Source organism: Pinus tabuliformis, chromosome 7 (genome assembly GCF_031772625.1).
Source record: "Pinus tabuliformis cultivar Carrire ecotype Pingquan chromosome 7, CPIR1, whole genome shotgun sequence".
Taxonomy (NCBI): Eukaryota; Viridiplantae; Streptophyta; class Pinopsida; order Pinales; family Pinaceae; genus Pinus; species Pinus tabuliformis.
In genome coordinates this window covers 1749296362-1749313829 of record NC_142293.1, presented here as the reverse complement: position 1 = coordinate 1749313829, position 17468 = coordinate 1749296362, and the positions used below count along the sequence as shown (strand labels likewise).

Here is a 17468-nt window from a genome sequence, read left to right as displayed (position 1 = left end):
CGAATATGGGGATTTCAAAGTTAATTTGTACCTTAAAGGGTGTGGCACTTCTAGAGTAGCTGCAGGAAGTAGATGTGTCACCCCTAGGTAGCCACTGAAGGATCTAGGAAAAGTTGTCCATCATCGCATTCCTTTGTTGCTCGAGAGCCTCTTCGAGCAAGATTTTGATAAGATCCCTTGCCCCCTCATCTTTCTTTTCATCCAGCATTTGAGGCCATCGAGATTTGCGAGGCTAGTCTTGCAGAGGTTCGACCAGTTCAAGCCCTAACTCCTTATACCCCAACCTTGTTGAGGACATGCAAAGAAAAAAAGGGAAAGAGCAGACCGCTCTAATACCACTAATCTGAATTTAAACAAGAATGCAACAAATTACAGATATAACCATAAATACAAAGATGCAGCAGAAATAATACTTCATTTCATTAATGCAAAATACTGAAATATGCTTACAAGCAAAAATGGAATAAACTAGCTAGGGTGATGGTAGCTTATCTCTAAGAAGAGATGTGGCAGCTACATGCCTTTGAACTATATTACAATAAGGCTCGAAGGCCTATTTATTGTTGAGAAACAATGGAAAACCCTAAACATCCAAAAATGTAACCCTAGGAGATGAAGAACCAAACTATGGGCTACGTTTTGGGTAAATTGGTACATCAACTTCCCAGGGTCGTAACTTTGGCATATGATCTCTATTTGATGCACACAATACCTTGTTAGAAGTATATATCCAAGGAATTTTACTTTGAGATGAGCAACATGGTCCATGGACTGGACCCATGTTGCTCCTAGTTTTCCCAAAAAACGTTGTTTAGGTCCTCAAAGCAGCTCCAGAAGTTCAGGACCCGAAAAACTGTCAAAAAAAGTGAATTGTGCTACAAATAAGGAACTGAAAAATTGAAAGAGACAGTTGTGGGGGTCCAAGTGGGATAGGCGGGTGGCCACCAACATCCACCTGGATCATAAGTCCAAGGTTTTCTCATAGGAAAATTATGTCCATCCTCTCAAGTTCGAGGAGTCTTCGGAAGGCTATTTTTTTGGTAAGACTAGCTAGCCCACAACAATTGAAAGAGAGGCACTTCATGGAGGACTAGAGGGATGGGCGGTGATAGCTCTAAGGAACCTATCGATGGAAATTTTTCTACCCCTAGCAACATCTAAGCCAGCCTGATGAATAGCCTTGGACATAAAATAATGTTTACCCCTAGAAGATTTGGAAGTTGCCAAAGGGGGAATGATACCAAGACTGCAACATGCATTAGATGATGATTTGACCAGGGAGTGAAGAATATAAGGATGGCTTATATGAGACTCATTAGAAGTCTCAAAAATGGAAGTAGAGAGAGGAGAATCAAGGATAGTCGAGAGGGTGTCCGAGAAGGTGGGCGGAGGGGATACAGAGGGGAAAATAAGAGGAGGGAGACAAATGCAGATGATATGATACAATGTGATAAAGATACAAAAAAATAATCTAAAAGAATAGTATCAAAGACAGAGGGAGGAAATTGAGTGAGAGAATAGGATATATTACCCTAAGTTAGACTTGCAACAGTCATCACACGGGATCTAGTGACGGGAGGGGAGGGAGGCCAAATAGGTCTCCATATCATATCATGATGCTCGACTTTAGATTGTGAGATCCACATGGCATGTCTATTGCAAGATCATTAGTTTGTGAATTTGTAGGAGGTCTTGAGATGATCATTGTAAATTCCTTATACAAGTAGCCAACCTTATGGCATCATCAACACTTGAAAGGTACTTCTTCATAATCTAGGATCTGTAGAAGGGAGGTGTTCCTCCACTAAATATTCAGGCTAGCCTCCAAACCTTCACGAGTATCAAGATGGACCAATATGCATGCCATTGGCATTGCCATGTTTCCAGTAACAATGTAGGATTTGTCATAGTCCCAATAAGTCCCCTACACATTCCCAATGTGCTTGAATATGTCCTCATGCCAGAGGTGAAGTGGTAGACCAGGAAGATGAACCCAGATAGGACCAACCCCTAATTTTTCATGCTCTAGGTTGAATAGAAGGATCCATCTCTTAAGCAGAACTGGTGCCAGTTCAATGTGCCAAAATTTAGATAGTACCCATGGTACATATTCGAAGCATTGAAAGCCGAGAGAAAACCATCCATGGGATAAGGTAACCACCAAAGGAAATTCTTCAAGTACCTGACCCTGAATTTCCATGATCCATTACTTGAGACGAGCCGAGTTATAGGAGTGTCCCTGAACCCATCCGAAAATAATTTTGTCTGCAGTGTCTAGAACATCACCCATCTAAAGGTCATTGCTGAAGGTTAATGAGATTTTTTTGTCCCTCCTTGATGCACTTATATTTATTCACCATTCGGGATGATGTACCAGAAGGCATGTGGGTGGGGGCTGCAGAAGATATGCCTAGATTTTCACAAACCCTAGTCCCTGCCCGTGAATCTATATGCGGCAAGGTAGATCCTTCAAAAAAGCCTTATGAAAGGGGATAGGACGAAAAATGAGGAAAGGTAGGGTAGATGCTGGTGGAAGATAATGAGAGTCTAGATCCAGAGCATTCGAGAGATTGGAAGCCACAGAGGAAGGGATACACGGGAGTTCCAGCAGAAAATATGTAACGGTCGGGTTCAGACAGGAAGCTAGAAAATGTAGGGACATTAGAGAAGGGAGTGAGTAGTTAGAGATTGGCAGGAAGAATGAGGTGTCTGCTGAGCCAAAACCTGATAAAGAGGTTGATGAATGACCAACAGACGGCAAGCAGTTCTGAGTCAGAAAGCTAGGGTTAAGAAAACCAGGCACCAATAAAACCCTAGGGTCACCCACCAGAGTAGAAGGGAGTTGTAGAGGAATTGAAGAAGTCAAGATAGCCATGTGAGGTGGAGAGACCATTCAGATAGGCACTAAATCATAGGGATGCTTGGAGTAGTCCACCAGATCATCCTCCATCTTAGTTGACCGATAGCGATAGAAGATTCGCAAGATATTCAAGTCAACCAACAGTTGCCAATATTCGGAAAAGTGTTTGTCAAAGGGGTCACCAAGTGCCAGTGGACGGGGTGGTGACCAGCAAGTAGCAGTAGTCACCAAAGACAAGAGGAGAGACCCTTATCCAAACTCTCCAGAGGAGGAAACCCTAGCCAAGAGTAGACGGAGGTCGAAAAGATGTAGTCGCAGAGCCATTTCCTCAACACTCCTTCGTTAAGCCATTCTTAAAAACATAGATCCACTCTTTTCTTTCCCTCATTATATTAAAAATATTATATTATGTTTTGAAATAAAAATATTCCATTTTAAGTATTGTATTCAAAATATATAGCCCAAAAAATCTTGATCATAAATTAGCTATTTTACTTTAATATTATTTTAATTTATAATTCTATTTTATTTAATTTTGTTTTTAATTTAATTATATTTTTTATTTTTATTTTTTTGTAATTTGACTAAGTCAAAATGTTAAAAAGGACAAGACACGATCGGACAAGATATTATGACATTTATACCATACTCAGTTGGAGGGTGCCTCTCAATGCAATAATATATTATGGTTTATAATATTAATTTTTGGTTTGATATATTAAAATTAGGGTTTAATATTAATCCTTGGTTTTATAGTATTGATCCCTTGGGATTAAAATTTAATCCCTTAGGTTTATAATATTAATTCCTTGGGTTGGATGGTTAGGGTTGTTGACCTCTGCTTCCATCTTAACGCTCTTTCCTTCCACACTCTTCCAATTGCTTCATGTAGGGGGCTACTCCCCTTCGCCCCTCTCTGACACATCTGATGATGTTTCCTTTACAACCATGGTAGCTTCTCTTTCCAAGCATCTGCATTCGGTGGAGACCCCATCCAAGTTTACCAAATGAAACGTTGACGTAAAAAATATCACCCTTCTGGATGGTGCCTGAAAAAATTCATTAGCTTATGCAGAACGCACTCTTATTGTAAATTTCACTGGTATGTGGCCTTTCCCTAGGTCTATGGAATTTTGATTAAGAAAGACTTGGAAATCTGTGATGAAAGGAAATATTGCTTTATCCATTGTGGGAAATAGATTCTTCATATTCTTGTTTGAATTCAAAGAAGATCGAGATGTTGTGTTTCAAAACAAGCCTTATTTCTTTGGATCAAGAGGTATGTATTTGAATAAATGGACTCTGGATTTCAATCTGGATGAAGACATTCCCATTGTTATTCCAATCTGGGTTATTCTCCCTAGGCTTCCCATCTCTTGTTGGAGCAATGACTACTTCAGGGCTATTGGAAATGGTCTGGGAAAGTATTTGGATAAATATGAACCCAAGGGTTCCCAATTTTCCTGTGCTAAAATATGTGTGGAAGTTGATTTGGAAAAAGGCTTACCAGCGGAGATTAACCTAAACTTGGGAGAATGAAAGCACAAACTTTTTTTGGATTATGAACAAATCCCATTTAAATGTCGAAGTTGTCATGACTATAGTCACTTTGCAGGATATTGTTCTAAAGTTGGGCAAAAACTTGTGGATATTTCAGCTCCTCGAGAGGAACAGTGGCAGAAGAAAAAGAAAAGTATGAAAGGGAAAGGAGTGTCTCAAAAAACTCAAGGAACTACAGGTAATATCATAGCTCCTTCATCCTCTAACCCTTTTATTGTTCTCTTCTTCCCACAGGAGGTAGAAGAAACACCCATCCTGCAAGAAGAAGATGGAAGTAATGAAAAGGAAAAGCAAATCGATGGAACGGAGGAGGGTCAAATAGTATTGGAATGTAGTGCAACCAAAATAATCAAGTTTGTTGCCTCCCCTTCAAGGGTGACCCTTGCGTCATAATCCTCAGGTGAAATTTCATGGAATGTTGGTGATGAAATAGGTAGAATCATTACTTAACATATGACTCGGACCTTAACTTGGGAAGATGAATGCAACATTCAGGAAACTGAGAGCTCAAAACAATAAGGCAGACTGAGGCAGAAATCTCTAAGGGAAAAAGAAGTTGAGTTAAATAAAAAATTGGGAATTCAACCAGTTATTACAGCAATTCTGAAAGGGAAGGTAGTAAAAAATAAGGAAAGTATGGTGGGCTTGGTAAAGTCACATCTTATAAATAGGATTGGTTTCTTGGATTACAAGGGGACTAGATAACCCCACTAAAAACCTAGATGTGTGAGACATAATAAGATAATAATCTTCGATGGTTGTTTTTCTCCAAGAAACAAAATTGGATGAGGCGGAGGGTATCAAAGATACTAAAGTATTTTGGAAAGAGTGCTTTAGGGTTGTTCAATCGTCTAGACGAGCCTCTGGAGTTTTGGGTATTTTTGGTCAAATATGCACTTTCCCCAATGGAAGATATAAAAACAAAATTCTGGGTGATGGCTCTCTTATAGGTAAGAGAAACAGGAGAATGAATTCCCTTTATAAATATTTATGCTCTAGTGCTATATAGTGAAGAGGTGGAATTCTAGGACTCTTTGGAAATTCTAAAGGAAAGGAATATGCATCATAATTATGTGATTGGAGATTACTTGAATACCATTTAAATAATGCAAAAAAAAGGAGGATATTTAGTGAGGGATCCATTCAGGGATCGAATGGAAGACTTATTAGACAGTTGGGATTTGTTATATGTTATTCCAAAGGTAGGAAAATTCACTTGGTAAAATAGACAAACCGGTCCTCAATACATCGCAACTCACTTGTATCATTTTCGAATTCATAGTTGTTGGTTTTTTAGAGGTATTTATTGTTCTTCATCTATTGAATCCCAAGGAGGTTCCAATCATCGACCTATTTTGATCAAAATTGAGAAGGTGGAAAACCTTAGGCCTCTGCCATTCAAGTTCAACGCAGATTGGGGGTTATTGAAATAAGTGGGGGATATGGTGTTAAGGGAATGGATGATCACTGTTCAGGGATCCCCAAAATTTGTATGGGAATCCAAGCTAAAGAATGTGAAACAAGAGCTTAGGAAATGGTTGAAGGAGAACTATCAGCCTCCAAGTAAAAAAAGGAAAGACAAAGTTCAAGAACTCGAGGAACACTACAAAATGATGGAAGAAGTTTCAATTGAGGAGAAGCACATTCATCACGAGAAAGGAACTCTCTAGCCAAACATTCACCTTAAGTCATCAAGAAGAAAATCTTTGGAGGTTAAAATCTTGTAGCCTATGTTTAAAATTTGGGGACTACAATACTTCCTTCCTTAATAAGAAATTTTGGATAAGGGAGGCAGAAAATAGAATTAAATAAATAGATCATGTTGGGATGCTAAAAGTTTGCTCCTTTGAGGGAATCAAGGACGAGGCCTCAATCTTCTCTATCCCCAATAAATATCATATTCCACTTGATCGAGCTAAGTAATTCCTCTATCCTTTACCTTAGGTGACCTCTCCTACAAGCAATCTTCTCCTTCTGGATGAAATTAAGGACGAGAAAGTTCGAAGAGTGGTCTGTTCCTTGGAACCTGAAAAAGCTCCTGGGCCTCATGGGTTCTCTATTTTATTTTATTGATTGTATTGGAATACTAATAAAAATGACCTCCTAAGAATGCTAAACCATATAATAATCAAAAATAAAATTGGTAGGAGCACTAATTCTTCCTTTCTTGCTCTAATCCCCAAGGAAGCCAACCCAAAGAAATTCTCCAGATTTCGTCCCATTTCGCTCTACAACTCTTATTACAAATTCCTAACCAAAATCATTACCAACATAGTCAAACCTATACTCTCTTCTTTTATCTTTGAGAGCCAAGGGGGATTTATGCAGCACATAGATATCCTTAATAACATCATTTTGGTTTTGGAATCTATTTACTCAAGTAAGGAGGTGGATGAATCTAGAATGGTTCTTAAGTTGGACATGGCCAACACTTTTGACTGGGTAAATCATTCTTTCCTTTTCCTTGTTTTGGAAAAATCAGGTTTCATTAAAGATTTCATTTTATTGATTAATTCTTGTATTGGATCCCCATGGATTTCCCCTCTGATCGATGGAATACTAGCCTCTGTCATTGTTGCTTCTATAGGACTTCAACAAGGGTGTCCATTGTCACATTTTCTATACATAATAATGGCTAAAACCTTAAGCATAAATATTGAGGTTGCAAGGTTATATGGTTCTCTTCCAAGACTAAGAATTGCTAGAAATGTTTGGGAAGTCAACCACTCCCAGTTTGCATATTACACTCTCCTTCTTGGTGAATCCTCCTTAGTTATTTCCTCAAGATTAAAGAAGAACTTGGATTTACAACTTCTTATGTATGTAGGTTTGATCAATAAAAATAAATGTCAGTTGATTAGTTGGAATTACTCTGGGGCTATTTTGACTAAAATTTCTAGATTGTTGGGATTCCTGATTGATATTGATAAAAACTCCTTTTCCTATCTTGGGATTCCAATATCCTTTAAGCAGGATTCTAGGGAAGATTAGGATTATGTTTTGTAGAGAATCAAGAAAAGGATTCAATATTGGGTAGCAAGGTCGCTAAATCTAGCAGGGGGGTTATTCTGATCAAATAAATTCTCTCCTCCATTATAGTGTATTTTGGGTTAGTTTTATTAGCTCCAAAGAACATAATTCATAGATTAAGTAGTCTAATACAAAAATTCCTCTTAATGGGAGGAAAAAATAATGAAAACAAATTCCATATTGTCAATTAGAAAATAGTAAGGTAGCCAAGGAATATGGGGGGATTGCAAATGAAGGACCCTGAATTCATGAATCTATCTCTTGGTGCCAAACAGGTCTCGAGGTTACACTTGCATTCAAATGAATGGTGGAAAAATGCCTTTACAAGGAAATACTTCCACAAAAATCATCTCCTCAATCCTGAAGGAGAAGTTTGAGAAGTGAAAGGTACCAAAATTTGGAGGCTTTGCAAAACCGTGGCCTCGCTTTTGATGAATCAACCAGGTTGGAAACCAGGTAATGGGAAGCATATTCATTTGTGGAAAGATTATTCTCCCCTCCCTGATTTGTTAGTTGATGACCAAGGGTTTATGGATCTTTCAAACTAGATGATGGAACAAGGTTTTACTCATCTAGATGACATCTCCAACTGGGATGATCAATGAAATTGGAATGGGTGGAGAACATTGAATATTCCCAGTGATCCAGGTGGATATTGGTGGCCACCTGCCAAGTCCACCTGGACCCCCACCATTGTCTTTCTCAGCATTTTCAGTTTCCTTAATTGTAGTACAACTTACTATTTTTAGCAGTTTTTCGGGTCCTGAACTTCCGGAGCCGTTTTGAGGCCCTAAACGACGTTTTTTTGGGAATCTGGGGGCAACATGGGTCCATGGACCGATGTTGCCCTTCCCAAAGTGGTAGTTCTCGGATAGATCTTTCTAACGAGCTATCGTACGCGTCAAACGGAGATCGTATGCCAAAGTTACGACCCCGGGAAATTGATGTACCAATTTACCCAAACGGGGCCCACAATTTGGTGTTTCATCTTCTAGGGTTAGGTTTCGGGATGTGAAGGGTTTTCCATTATTTCTCAACAATAAATAGGCCTTCGAGCCTCATTGTAAGACAGTTTTTAGAACAGTTCAGAGGCATGTAGCCATCACATCTCTTCTCAAAGATAAGCTACCATCGCCCTAGCTAGTTTATTGTCATTTCTGTTTGTAAGCATATTTCAGTATTTTCCATTAATGAAATGAAGTATTATTTCCGCTGCATCTTTGTGTATATGGTTATCTCTGTAATTTGTTGTGTTCCTGTTTAAATCCGGATCACCCAGGAATTTGTTGCATCATTGACATTCAATTCTACGCCATCTAAAATGGTTTGTGCCTATTGCTACAAGCAAATTGGATGAAAAAATTTGATTTGGAGGGAAATTTAAAAATTATGCAATCAAAGAGGGATATGCTATGCTCATTAAGAAACTTCCCTCTCCATCTTCATCTCAAATATGGGAAAAGATTTGGAACAAGGATTGTCTCCCAAAGGTCAACATCTTCTGTTGGGAGCTAGTCCATGAGAAAAATCTGACAATTGAGAACCTCAGGAAAAGAAACATCCATGGGCCTTCTCATTACATGCTTTGTGGCAAGATAGAGGAATCCATTAATCATCTTTTTTGAATTTTCCCCTTCTGAGTGAATAGTTGGAAATTTTCTCTCTTACCTATTTTTTAGCTATATGTTATTCCTAATGAATGGAATGTGATGTTTAATCTATAGAAATCTCAAAATAATTTTCTTAAGAAATCTAGCTCCCTCTTTATGTGATGTTGGATAGCGGTTCCAAAATTCCTTTATTGGTCGATTTGGCTCTGTCGAAATCAAGTGATCTTCCAAGATAAATGGTGCTCTCCATAATATGTTTCCATCAAAGGAATGCAACTCCTATTTGAGGTGATACCCTCTAGAGGATATGATGGAGAGGAAATAAAGGATCTATCTACAGAAGAAAAAGATTGGCTCAGAATTTCTAAAAACTCAAAGTCTACCTCCAATCAAAAAAATAAGAATAAAGTCCCTCCAATTAAAAAAAGAAGAATAAAGAATATAAGAAAAGGAATATAGGGAAATTTCATCTCTTTTTCGATGGTGCTTTGAAGGTAACCCTGGGAAGGTAGGAGCAAGAGGGGTAATATTTAACCTCAGAGAAAAATATGAAACAAAGTATGCATGAGGACTTGGAAAATCCTTGAATAACTAAGTCGAAGCTCTCTCTCTTTGGCAATGTCTAAAGATAAGCATCTCCAAAGGCATAAAAAAAATTGATTATTTTTAGCGACTCTTTGGTGGTGATACAAAATTGCATAAGGATTTCATGAAATGAAAAACCCTTTGATGACGACTCTTCTCCATTGATAACAAGGATTACATTTTTATTAAATAAACTTGATAATTTCAAACTTTATCATGTTAAAAGAGGGAATAATCAAATGGCATACCATCAAACAAATTTAGGTGTGAATTTTCATTCAAAACTCGAGGTTTCAAAGTGTCATGTCCCTTAATGAGTCAATTAAATAAAATTACAGTGGAGTATAGGTGGATTATCGACATAAGAGCGGTTTCGAGGTATAACTCCTTAATTATCACCTTGGTGTTGGTTACAAGAATGGTGGTAGTTATCAAGGGACAGAATGCATTTAATAAAAGGTGGGTGTTGCAGTGTTTAACAACCATGAAATGGTACAAGTGGTATTTACCAAGCTAAGTATTAAATGGTGTTTTAGGTGAGTTTATTTCTAGTACTTTGGCATATCATCTCGCTTGCAGGGTGATAGTGCTTCAACTGGAGGAATGTTCCATGACGGGTTTGCATGTTGGGAGCTCATTTAATTTTGAAGCGATGGGAGTCTCATCGCAACTAGACCTCTTTATTATAAATAAGAGTTGGGAAATGAATATTTGGAGAAGAGCAGTATTAGTGCAGGAAAGAATAGTGAATAAAATGGCATTAGCAAACTCAAGTAATGGAAATGAAGCTGAGAACTTCGGGCATAGTGGGAAAGTAATGCAGTTAATAGATAATTCAACCAATATGGTAGTAAAAGAGATTCAAGACCAGATAATACTATTTTGATGCATATGAGTGAGTTTGGAAAACATATGGAACTTTTGCAGAAGACTATGGAAATGTTGAATGTAGGCCTAATAAATTTTAGGTATTTAGTGGAGAATATTGAAGTCAAGGTCGAAACAGAAATGGTGGGAATGTTAGAGGTTTTCATCCTACGTGATACACCTAGACCAATGGTGGCAGGAGTTGGGGAAGCTGTGAATAGCATTTAGGAGCCTGATGTTGAGGAAACTGTGAATTTGATTGAGCCGATGGAAGATGCTCAGGATTCCAAGGAGCATGTTGGTCGTGGGTAATATACCTATGAATATTTATGTTATGTTGAATACTTAAGCTCTGTGGAGTATTTTGGATAATATATATTATATGTAATGTAATATTAGGCAATAGAAATAAATAAGGTAGCAATCTTGTCTCGCTAAAAAATATCCTACAAATATTTGAGACTTATATTCTTAAGAATGTAAGGGACCTGACCTGTTTCCATATTTTGGTATAAAAATTTCTACCTGTTTCTTTTAAGAAAATACTATTAATTCCTTGGATTTGTAATATTAATCCTGATTGGTTGCATCTGTATATTTGTAATGTTGGAATGAATGAATATGTTTTGCATCTACTCATATATTTTGACCATAGATTTGGAAGCCATCCTCAGTTGAACATGATTATGAGTCATTGTATCCAAGGAACAACTTGTTTTCTAAACAGAGTATCCATGAAAACGCACCTGTAACTATTGAAGACTTGGGTAAACAACTTGATGATCTACCTAACAATATGTTAGCTGAAAAATTAATGCATTTATTTCCTCTTAGGGGAACAATGGCCTATTAGACACAGTGTTATGTTGAAGTCACTGACATGCTTATCCAAATAGGTTTCCCAACTTTTCTTTTCAATTTAAGCGCAATGGAAAATGTGGCCTAACTTACACAATCTTATGCTTTCAAACATGAATTTTGGTCGATGAAATATTCATGCAAAAGAAATTAAATTGTTATTCAATATTTTCATATAGTTACCATGTATATGCACCAAAGATTTTATGTATTCCGTGAATTAATTCTTCAAAAATATATTAGAGCTAAAGACTTTTGGTATGGGAGCTATAGGCAATCATTGTTGGAATGCTACATTATATTGCAATTTATTCAAAGCCACATTGTTGCATTACAAAATTAGGGTTTAATATTAGGGTTTATAATATTGGGTTTAGTATTATGGTTTATACTATTGGGTTTAATATTAGGGTTAAATGTTGGGTTTATAATATTTGGTCTAACATTAGGATTTAATGTTGTGACATTTGAATGGTGTAGAAATCTATACAATGTTGCAATGTGAAAACCAATATGAAAATAATTGTCGCAACAATACATTACATTACAATTTTTTCAATGTCTCATTGTGACACTACAATAGGGTTCCATATTGTGACATTCGAATGGTACAAAAATCAATCCAACATCGGGTTGTTGTCGCAATGTGTAAATCAATCTGGTAATTAATCCCTTGGGTTTATAATTTTGATCCACTGGGTTTAATATTAATCCCTTGAGTTTATAATATTGATCTATTGGGTGTTTAATCCCTTTGGTTTATAATATTAAGAATATATTCTCTTTATTGATCCTTTGGCTTTATAATATTAATCTCTTTATTTTATTATATTAATAACCCCTTGGGTTTATAATATTAATAATCCCTTGGGTTTATAATATTAATGGCCCTTAGGTTTATTAATCCCATGAGTTTATAATAATAATAATCCCTTTGTTTTATACTGTTAATAATTTCTTGGGTTTATGCTATTAATAATTCTTTGGATTTATCATAATCATTTGGGTTTATGCTATTAATAATTCCTTGGGTTTATAATATTAAACCATTGGGTTTATTAATTCATTGCATTTATTCCCTTGCGTTTATAGTATTCATCCCTTTGGTTTATAATATTGATCTCATTTGTTTATAATATTAATAATTCCTTGGGGTTATCAATGCCTTAGGTTTATAATATTAATCCCTTGAGTATATTAGTTCCTTGGATTTTAACATTAATCTCTTTGGTTTAATATCCCTTGGGATTATTGATGTATTGGTCTTAAAATATTAATCCCTTGGGTTTATAATATCAATAATCTATTTAGTTTATCATATTATCGATAATATTATTATATTATTATCGATAATAAAATATTTCACTCACTCTCAAATATAGATAACATATTTTAATGTCCATGTGAAATAACATTTTTACTCTCAATTATAAATAAAATATTTTAATATCCATGTAAAACAATATACTTTTGTATCCACTTTAAAAAATAGTTAAAATAATTAAAGTTTTATTTTATATTTTTAGAGAAGATATATAATTCTTATACGTTTAAAAAAAAATCAATATAATGACTTGTATAAACTATTTGAATGTTAACTATTCTATTGAATTGAATATATACACAAGTTTAATTGATTGTAATAAAATATTTTAAAATTCAAAGAAGGTATTTATTTCAATATAAACTTAAATAAAGAGAAAATATTTTAAAATATTATATTCATTTGTAGTCTATCTAAGGTTTGGAGTTTTTTGGTCATATTTTATGTCTAATTTTCCCATGATCCTATAGGGATTTGTTGGAATCACAAGTTTGAGTTTTGAATTCTTCATAATCTTCAAGCCATAGGAGTCTTTTAAGGTGCTCAATCGATATACACATTAAATAAAACTCATTTTGAACAACAAAGATCATGATTTGACCAAAAATTGTTTTGTTGTATTCCTACCAAAAACTTCAAAACATATAATACATAAGCAATGCCTTATTTTAATGTTTAATTCCCACCAAAGACTCCAAAACTTATAAGAATTAGGAAATGCATTATTTTAGATTTTAATTTTGTATTCCCACCTAAAACAATTAAAACAAAACAATTTCATTTATTTCCTAAATAAAGATGTCTAATAGCATACTCTAACTAATAGACAAAATGATCATTTTTCAAGGTATTTTTCCAAGTCAATTTTGCATAAATGTGGTAGAGAGTTTTAAGAATTATAACTTGAAGTTGTTTAATTTGCAACATTAAAGTTTTATTGGCTTATTTGGAGTGTTGAATCTATTTATGCATTTAAAAACTCATTTTAAACAACAAGAAATCACAATCTCACCAAAAGTTGTATGGCCATGCTTGATGTGAAATTCACTCAATTTTTAATTTGAAATTAATATATGATATTTAAATTTTTTTATTGTTAATTAAAAAATTCATTATGGGTCATAAATAAAATATGTTAATATTAGTAAATAACTAAAAATATATTAATAATAAGAAAAACTTTTTAATTTGAACAAGATAGCCCATAAATATATATTTTAATGGCCATCTTAAATAAAAATTTTCAATTTCAACTCTCTATATATATTATATATTATATATGTTAAAACAAAATTACAAAGATATTATATAAAGCAACTAGGAAAAAAAGTTTTATGGTTAAAATATTAGTAAAAAAATGCATTCAAAAATGCAATTTAAGCAATGAAATATCTCTCACATCAAGAGATTTGATCCCTCTAAACACTAGCTATATTACTAACACAAAGGTTTAATTGATAAAAATTATCAAGAGAAATACTTATGTTTAAATAAATAAATTTATTTATTTACTTATTTTAGCATATTATATTTATTATAATTATTTTTTTGGGTTAATTTTCTCATAAACTTTTTTAAATCTTGAGTTTGAGTGGTTTAATTTGCAAAACTTAAATTATCCAAAAAAATTCTTGGTATTAAATATATTTATACATTCAAAAATACATTTTGGTAACAAAAATTGGAAATTTGTGTGGCATTATTCAAGAGCAAGGACCATTTTATTTAAGACTCAATCTATGTGTAATTCATTCAATTTTTAATATAAAACTAATATATGATATCTAAAAATTATTAGATTAATTAAAAAATTCAATGTGAATCATAAATAAAATATGTTAATATGTTGGATTAAGTAATATTGATGAGTATTTAATAATATAGTAATGTGAGAGTAATAAATAAATATTATATTTGGTTAAAAATACATTATGTAGATATTATATAAAGCAATTAGGAAAAAAGTGCTATGTTATTTTTTTATTTTTTTTGTAAACTTGGCAAGACTACATCTTCATCATGTCCAATATATCACTCTGATCAAGGCATAGAATTGAAATGATGACTTCACATCAAGGAATGTCTTAAGAGAGTACTCAATCATAAGCTATGTTATTACAGAGGACCAGTGTTATGTTATTTTTAATTTTCATTCAAAAAATACAATTTAAACAATGAAAAAAAATATATATATATATATATATATATATATATATATATATATATATATATATATATATATATATATATATATCACACAAAAGAATCAAAAATACTTTATCAAGTTTTGGACATCAAAAATATTTGATCTTTCTAGACACTAGCAAGATCATCAAAAATAATTATTTATAAAAAAATAAATTATCAACAACAAAAAGGTTTACTAGAACAAAATCATCACAAAGCAATACTTATGTTTAATATAATACTTTTTACATTAATTTTCTCATCTTATTTTTTTTTAATTTATATTTATATTATTAAATTATAAATTTTCATTTTCAATTTAATAATAATTAACTAAACTAATCAAACTGACAATTTCTAAACTAAATTAATAAAAGAGTTAATTTTTTATATATATAAAACCATTGAGTTAGTTTTTATCCTTTTCTAAATTTTAGTAACATAAATGTATAATAAAATAAATGTTTTCATGTTTATTATGATTGATATTTATGGTTAATTAATTGTGGAAAGTTTCCAATAGTTTGTGGTCAATTAATGGAATATATGCTTTCTCTAAATACTTATTAATGATTGTAGTGTGTTAGAGAGTTTGTTAGGTTGCATTGATTTTTAATAAATTTAAAAAATTAGATTCATGCCATATGAAAAGATTTGTCGGGCTTAAATCACATTAGAATGACTCTTTTTGAACCAATCAATGTGGTTCCTTACTATGAACCACACTCGTTGGCATGATTTAAGCCCAAAAATATTCTCATAAAAACAAATAAATTTGTTAACTATATCAAATATTTTTAATGTGATTATACTAATATATTATTCTAGCCTTCTTAATTTTTTTTCCTTTTTTTTCTAAAACTAATAATAATAATAAATTCAATCAAACAAACAAACTCTGATGCAATACACTATCGAGCCCGCTCATGTTTCCATTAAAAGTATTAAATCTATTAAATGTGTATATTGGTACAGGTGGGAAAATTGGTATTCGATCAAATTTACCAGCAAAAGTATCGTGTGGATCTTGATCGATAATGGACCACACTCTATAATTCTCAAAATGGTATAGTTCTACGAACAAATCTCCCTCCCTATGATATTGTTCTCAATAATCTCTTCCTTCAGATTTGACTGCAAGTGAGCGAGACTAAGATCGGCTTCGGCTCCTACTACGGCTGCGGCGCACGCTTTGGCTACCGTTTCTGTAACTTCGAATGTTATCCATTGAGCGTGAAACTGATCCATGCATCACAGAATTATTTCCGCTTGTGCTGTAGTTGGGGTTTCGCCTTGGACTTCGGTTTCGACTCCTTGAGCGGCTGCGGCTGCGGCCATAACCACAGGTGGGACTATTGGAAATGCTTCTCTTCGGCTCAGGCTTATACTCACAAACCCTAATAAAAGCAGCCCCCTCAGAAAATGCTTTCTTGAACTCGGAGTGATCAAGATATGTGATAGCATTTTTCATGTGATCATAATTCGTGTAGTTCACAATTCCAGACGTGCCGCTGCTGTCACGAAAAACTTGAGAATACCAAACATCACCGGCTCGTTGCATATGGTCTTCTAGGTCCTGCCACGAAGCCGATGGCGGCAGCCCAGTAACATGGACGCGATACTTTGATCGTTTAAACACCTCGCTACTTCGCCCCCGACGATTAGCAGAGAAATCAGTTGATGAAACTTGGCCATGGTCACCACTGGCAACCTCAACTCGTAATTGGTTGCCATAAAGATTACAGCCGTCGCGACAACGAACAGCTTCCTGTGCATCACAAGCATCCTCAAACACAACGAAACAATATCCAGCTGGATGACTCCTCACATCAATATCAACGATCCGCCCATACTCCTCAAATAGGTCTTCAACTTCCCTTTCCGTAATATTATGAGGTAGATTCCCCACATATAAAGTTTGACAGCTCATTGTTGACGCGTTAACCCTAACTGTAAAATCCTGGATATGTGTAGAACTTGCACAACCCTTACTTGTAAAGACCTAGGAATCTTATCAAGATAGTACTGTGACACTTTGTTTATATCATCGCTTTAAACTTTAAAATGTTGAGAGTTTAGATTTAGATAGAGTGTCAAATCTATAAATAGTTATGAAAGAAAGAACTGCTATATATGTTTAGCAAAGCCGACAACAATGCCATAGAGCTGCCTAAATACGATAAGAGCACTGAATGACATAATTGTGTTCATACTTTGTATAGATGCTTTGATGTTGCAGTATTCAGTAATAAGTCTGTCTGAAGATATCTTTTAGAAGCTATCAACATCCCAACGGAGTCCTCTTTTTTTACCATTAGACATTTCACTGGACTTCATGATTTATTTATTTTGAAGTGTTTGGGTTGGGAAAGGCCTATTTATTTGGAAGTTTTTGTGCTGAGAGGGGTATTTTATACTTTAAAATAGATGATGTGTAATTTTTAATCTCAACTAGTTTAATTTTTCATAGAGATTTCTTTATTTTAAAATAAAAAATGTTTACTATAATAAAATAATAATAATAATAGTTATTTTTGCTTAATTTTAAACAAAATTATTATAAAACATCAATAATCATCTTTATATT

At 34.1% G+C, this 17468-nt stretch overlaps 1 pseudogene; it reads right to left on the bottom strand.

Moving 5' to 3' along the window:
- Positions 1 to 16031: 16031 nt before the first annotated feature.
- On the bottom strand, positions 16032 to 16811 carry LOC149255337 (serine/arginine-rich splicing factor SR30 pseudogene; annotated as a pseudogene).
- Between the last annotated feature and the right edge of the window lie 657 nt (positions 16812 to 17468).